The sequence below is a fragment of the Zalophus californianus genome, chromosome 8 (assembly GCF_009762305.2).
Source record: "Zalophus californianus isolate mZalCal1 chromosome 8, mZalCal1.pri.v2, whole genome shotgun sequence".
Lineage (NCBI taxonomy): Eukaryota > Metazoa > Chordata > Mammalia > Carnivora > Otariidae > Zalophus > Zalophus californianus.
This window is the reverse complement of record NC_045602.1, coordinates 41,513,270-41,520,265: the sequence shown is the minus strand read 5'-3', so window position 1 is coordinate 41,520,265 and position 6,996 is coordinate 41,513,270. Positions and strand designations below refer to the sequence as shown.

Here is a 6,996-nt window from a genome sequence, read left to right as displayed (position 1 = left end):
CTTGCCATATTAAGATAGTCATTATAACCCTGTTATATTATACTCTCCATTTCCTTTCCCCTGACTAATATAATTGCAAATGAAGCTACATTTTCATAGAATTGCTTTGGATTTCTTTTTGGTCAAATAAGGCAAGTCTCAGCAGCTTAAGTTAGTTTAACTTCCCTTCACAAGTTAGATGAGCACTTAATGAAAAAAAAAACGTGGCGATTTCTTTCCAATTACTGGAACATCCTTAATGATCTGGAGATTAGCTATAGATCAGAATTATAATCAAGGGAGGAAAAAATGAGATTGCATTAGAATTCTCTCAAAATTAACCTCAGATTACTTTAAAAAAAATGCAAGCTCAGGGTAAATCACTTAGGGTAGAAAAATAAGCTTCAATTATTAGATAAGAAAGGACTAGGCAATTATGGGTAAATGACCTGAGGAGCAAATGGAACTCTAGACTAAATATGAGTCAGCAATACACAGTGTCAAGTGGAAGCATGATGCTGAGAGAGTGAACTAAAAGGAGAACTATAGGAACCTGGAAAATTAGTAAGATTAGAGTAGCCAACTCGAACCCTGGAAATTTGGAATATAGCGCTAGTCCAGGAGAAGGGCAAGATGGCCTAACAAAGGATACCCAATCAGGAGACCTAGTTCTGTCCTATAGCTTTCTTACTAATAAGCTATAAAAACTTGGCAGTTCACTTAATTTCTTTAAGCCCTAGGTTGTTCATCTGTAACATGAGTGTGATTATAATATTGAACCTATCTTCATTGCTCTAAGGAAAGCTTTTTGAAATAAGTAAAAAGGACCATAAAATATAATACACTCTTAATGGCACTTACAGGAAACATTATGAAAGAAGAAAAATCAAAGTGTGTAGGACATTAGCAAATGCAATACAACCAGAAAGGCAGAACTGACTGTTTAACGTGTGAGACCCATTGCAAAATGAAATGCCGGACCCTTTTTCTAAAATATACTAAGAATTTTAAGATAGCAATAGCAGAACACCAAACCAAGCATGGGGACCATCTAGGCATGAGACCAGGGATACTGCATAGGTTGCATGTCCACAAAGCTAGTCCTGAAGTAAGGGAAGAGATATATGCTGTTCTGTATGTCCCAGTAGAGCAGAACCTATACATTATTGCTTCAACCGTTGTGTTACAGCATAAAGTGTAATTTCTCTCCTGGTAGGTTATTGTGACTTTTAACTGCATAGTAACCTTCAGCCTCATTGGTTTTTTGAAAGCCATGGCAGGATCCAGTAAGGTGTTGGGAATCCTGATTCCATCTATCAGAGAAGAAAAATCTTAGGGTGCATATGGCAACTGCCTTAGATATTTGAAAGGCTGCCGTAGGAATAAAAGAACAAATAATGTTCATTATTCTGAAGGGTGTAACTATGATCAAATATATCAAGCTCAACATATGAATGCCTCTTATAGCAAAGAAAAATAACCAATAATGTGATATAATCATGTCTCAGGCACTAGAAGCTTTCAAGCAGAAGTGAAAAACCATTTGCCAGGGTTGTTGCAGAAGGAGTTGCTGTAAGAGATGGGGTTTGGAACACCTGACCTCCAACTTTAATATTCTATATTTCTAGCCTAGCTTGGGAAGGAACCACTAGAAAGCTGAAGAATAAGAAAGAATATTAAGGTTTGGGGAGGTGGAGAATCAAAGGAGAGGAAGTTCCTCTGTTTCCTACAGAGTTGAGGGCAGCAGGTGCAGAAACGTTTCTAAATACCTAAATTGGAGATACCAATGTGAACTTACTCAAATTACTTCTCCATCTGAATTAGAAACTTAGAATGAGCTAAAACCAGATCTAAAAGGGGAACATCAAAAATCATCTAATGTAGATTGTTAAAATGGAGTCATGACAAAAGTAAGAATAGTGGCTGTCTCTAGGAGAGACTGGGAATTTATGGGAAGAAATGTCTGGGTGCTTAGAAATACTGTATATCTTGACTTGGACGGTGTTCATACAAGAGTATGCACGTAAAAAGTCAAGATGTGCATGTCTTAGTGTACTTTGTACAATTACTGTATGTTATACCTTAACTTTAAAAATTTTTTAAAAATTATTAGAATCGCTGGGATAAGGGGTAGAATCTCCCATGTTTCACAAGTTCACGAGGTGATTCTTTATGCACACTGAAGTTTGAGAACCATTTCAATTTACAGATAGCAAAATTAAGCACAGGGAAGTTCACTGATTTTCCCAAAGTCACTCTGCTGGTTAATGGAGCTCTCAAAACCAGAACTTCTAGAAATTAAACTAAATAATCCTCAAAATAAACCTTGGGAGTAGACATCCTCACTGCCAAGTCTAGTGACTGATTCAAGACAACACAACAGGTTAAGAGCAAGTTGAGCCCAAAGAGAATTGAAAAGTGACATTCATCTGACACTTCAAAGGCCTAAAAAGCCAGCTCAAGTCAATTCAACCTCATTTTCTGGATAATTTGAAGTCACTAAAGGTTTATAAAAGGAACAGGATAAGATAAGGAATAAAAGTGGGTGAAAAGAGTAGATTGCATTAGATTTCCAAGAGCCCAGGGCAGCAAGAAGACCAGTCCTAAATCAGGACAGGAACATTATGAATACAGAGAAATGTGTAACTATTAGAGAAAAATTAGAGGTAGAATAAGGGGTACTTAGCGATAATAGCAATGATTAGTAATATTTACTGTACATCCATTTTATCATTTGACTCTATCAATAATTCCATGAAATGAGGACTGTTATGTCCCATATGTTGCAGATGTGGAAACTGAAGTAAAGCAAGAGGATAAAAAACATGTCAAGGTCACAGAGAGTAAGTGGCGAACCTAGATTTTGAATGCAGATCTGTTTGGCTCCAGCTGTTACATTAGAATAAGAAGAAAGTCAAAGGTGGCACACTCTGGGTGACAGTTAACTGGTATTATCATTAAAAGACACAGGTCATACTAAAGAAAGAACAGATTTGATGGTAAATAGGATGAGTTCAAATCTATTCACTTTGACTACGAGGGTCATTAATTTCTAATATCCTCCTCCATTAGCATATGTTCCAATATTACTGAACAAAGGAGAAAGGGGCAAAGCAGTGCTTTAGTAACACTGGCATTTTAAAACCAGCTTTTATAATACTTCTGCAAATATGTAGGCTTATTAAAATATATCTAACTACAAAATTCTGCTAAAATGTTAATATCCCTTCCACAAAGAAGTTATAGGTATTATCATATGCTTCCATTTCTTTTTTATATTTCACACCCATGATTACATCAGAAAGACCTGCTGAACTCTTTCCATTTGGAGCATGGACTTGAGAATGTGATGCTATTACATCTAATATGCTGGTTGCAAGTCAATGTACCTGACCACGATTAGGAAACTGCTACAGTGTTATGGGTTGAATTGCATCATCCCAAAATTCTTATGTTGAAGTCCTAACCCCCAGTGCCTCAGAACGTGGCTGTATTTGGAGATAGGGTTTTTAAAGAGGTACAGTTAAAATAAGGTCATGAGCGTGGGCCCTAATCCAATATGCCTGGAGTCCTTACAGGACACAGACAGACAAACGTGAAGACACAGAGAGAAGGTGGGTGTCCGCAAGCCAAAGAGAGAGACCCCAGAAGACACCAACCCTACTGACACCTTGGTCTCGGACTTCTGACCTCCCGAGCTCTAAGAAAATAAATTTCTGTTGTTTAACCTACCAAGTCTGTAGTACTCTGTCATGACAGCCCTAGCAAACTAAAACACTGCGCATTCACATTGTATTCACATTACTGTATATTCATGTTACCATCCAGGACCCATAATTACAGTTGGCTAACGTTGCAAGTTATTTGTGTGGTGCTGCTAGGAAGTGGCTGGTTTGTACAGACCTTGGCCAAATTACCCTGGGGTTTCTTCCCTATTGAAATAACCAACTGCTAAACTCACTGTCAGTATATTCCCACTGTTTCTATCAAAGCAGCTGCTTGTACAGAATGAGCACAGCTCTGAGTCTGGGAAGCACCGTTCACACTCTGCTCTTGTGATGCTGCCCGAGGTAGAGCTCTGCTGTTGCATGACCTCCACTCACCTGTCCTCCATATCAGTGGCAAAAATCTGTATTCCCCCATCCTGGCTTCCTTTGCTCTCCTTTTTGTAAATTATCAGGGTAGAAGAAAGCCTTATTGGCCGATGAAGCCTCATCCTAAAAAAGTAGGGTTAAGCAACATAAAATGTGGAACTAGGAAAATCAGTGGGAACCTCGGAAAGCACCTGATTCCATGGGTTGGCTGAGGAAATATCAGAATGCTTCTGGATTTATCATATTGTTGACAGAAAACAGAAATGTTTTCTAAAATGTCGAGGGTGATACCAAAAGGACAAAATTTAATGAATTTAGCATTAATCAAAGTACAAATAGCTTTCTATTTGTACTTTGGAGTTCTTCTCCACACATTCAGAGTCTCAGACATTAATGCTAAAAAAAAAAAAAAAAAAAAAATCTGCATACATGAATGAATAAATAATGATTTATAAGCCATATTTTGGGAAATAGTCATTTCCGCATCATAATGTTCACAGAATTATAGAGGGATGAAACAGTGAAAAAACAGCCAGGCTAATAATGTAAAATCATCAGATCAGAGCTTTCCTCTAGTTAATATCAGCATCTACAGTGAGATTTTTATTGCTGAAATCAGAAATGCCATATCACAAGTTCTCCACTGAAAAGTAATGCTGTAAAAAGCATTCACTGTTCATTTACTTGAAGCTTAATGTATGCTTTTATCTATTTTTATTATGTTCCATTAAAAGTAGATTTATTATTTAATCCAAAGATAGGGAAGCAGTAATATTAGAACCAAAATACAATCTCTCACAATGGCAACCTTAATTTTTTATTCAGTGGTATATGACTTAACTTTTTTTATTAAAATATAGATACAAAAATGCACAAATCACAAATGCACAGTTTGATGAATGGCTCACAGTAAACCCACCTCCCAAGTATAAAAATATAATATATACATCACCCAAGAAGTCCCTCTCAACATCTAAACTTCCATGCACTTCAAAAGTAATTTTGCATGGCTAGAATTTCTAGTACAATGTTAAATAGCAGTGGTTAATAACAGAAGGCATCCTTGTCTATGCAGGAAGCTTTCAGTCTTTCAGCATTAAATGTATTAGCTCTGGATTTTTCACAGATTCCCAGTCATCCATTTGATAGTGACTTTTCCAGTCTCCTTTTGCAAAGGTTATATTTCTTTCCACGCATGATCACTAAAAGCTCTATTCCCTTAGCTTCTTTTCAGCTAGTATTTTGAAAGAGATTTCCTTGGATACTAGAAGCTTAAAAAAAAATCTCTCCCACTTTTTGCAGATTGTCTTTGCCCTGAGTCAGTGCTATGTAGGCAGACCATTTACAACTCTGCCTTAGCCTTAATTTCCTGTTTGCACTGAGCCTCAAGATGAGCCAAAGATGGCAGCTTAGGGTTTGCACAGATTTTGTAAATTGTCAAGTGTACATGGGAGCATTTAAATGCCCTGATTTCTCAGAAAAAACTCTCCCCTCATGTTTGATCCCCAGATTTTAGGCTGTTTATTGTGTGTCTCAACCCTAGTCTATTGTCCCAGGTGGCTGTAGGTTTTCTGTTTGCCTTTAATGTTGTTGGGCAATGCTGCTTTTCCACCCTGAGTGAATTCCAAGTTAGGCAAAACGGAAACAAATCTTTTGTGCCAGATCCTTCAGGTAGGCCCCAGACAGCTTAGAACAAACAATTGTTTGCATCACTCTCTTCTAAGTTACTTTACAGAAGCCATAAAAACATCCTCTTCAAGAATCTCACTCAATACCAGTACTTCTTCCCTAATATGATACCTAAATCCATTCGTCATACAGCAAAAAATATGACTTTAATGGGCTTTAATAGTTTTATATTCAAAAAGCCTACTCTACTTCCTTTGCATCCATATGTTCCCAGTGATGTCCCCCTAAACTGTATTCTGTCTTTGTACTTATTTTGTGTTCATGTTCTTATTCCTTTTCTCACAATGATAGCTTAAGAATTCAGCGCAGGCCAAGCAACATGCCTAAGTTTTATTGTGACTACTGCGACCGTACCTCACCCATGACTCTCCATCTGTGAGAAAGACACACTGCAGTGGTAGGAAACACAAAGAGAGTGTGAAAGACTACTATCAGAAATGGATGGAAAAGCAGGCTCAGAGCCTGATTGACAAAACAACCACTGCATTTCAACAAGGAAAGATACCTCCTACTCCATTCTCTGCTCCTCCTCCTGCAGGGGCAATGATCCCACCTCCCCCCAGTCTCCCGGGTCCTCCTCGCCCTGGCATGATGCCAGCGCCCCATATGGGGGGCCCTCCCATGATGCCAGTGATGGGCCCTCCTCCTCCTGGGATGATGCCAGTGGGACCTGCTCCTGGAATGAGGCCACCTATGGGAAGCCACATGCCAATGGTGCCTGGGCCCCCAATGATGAGACCGCCTGCCCGTCCCATGATGGTGCCCACTCGCCAGGAATGACTCGACCGGACAGATAAGAAGAGACAGGAACCTCTTTATATTCATTTTATGTTACTTGTTCTACTTCACCAGGAGATCATGGTGCTGTGACTCTGGGTGTTTTCTCACAGCAGGACAAGGAAGACTTGCTCCCCCTTCCTATCAAAGCGAGAATAGTTTCTGCCGGGGAGCGGTGGGACAAAAAAAAAACAACAATTTTTATTTGTATTGTGAAATGTGAGAATAAAATTGTCAACTGTTTTAGTTAAAAAAAAAAAAGAATTCAGTGCATCTTATCCTTATTAAAATACAAGCATGACTTTATGTTCAACTTATCCCATCCCATTTCCACAAGGTAATTCTTATTTTCAAGACTAATGAACAGGGATAGCTCCTGAAAGAAAACCAAGTTTCTATCTATGCAGCTCTGTCTCCAAGCATTTTTTTTTCACTGTAATTTGGAGAAATATATCCG

The 6,996-nt window shown here is 38.4% G+C and overlaps 1 pseudogene; it reads left to right on the top strand.

Moving 5' to 3' along the window:
- The first annotated feature begins 6,081 nt into the window (after window positions 1–6,081).
- On the top strand, window positions 6,082–6,782 carry LOC113938612 (annotated as a pseudogene).
- Window positions 6,783–6,996: the final 214 nt, after the last annotated feature.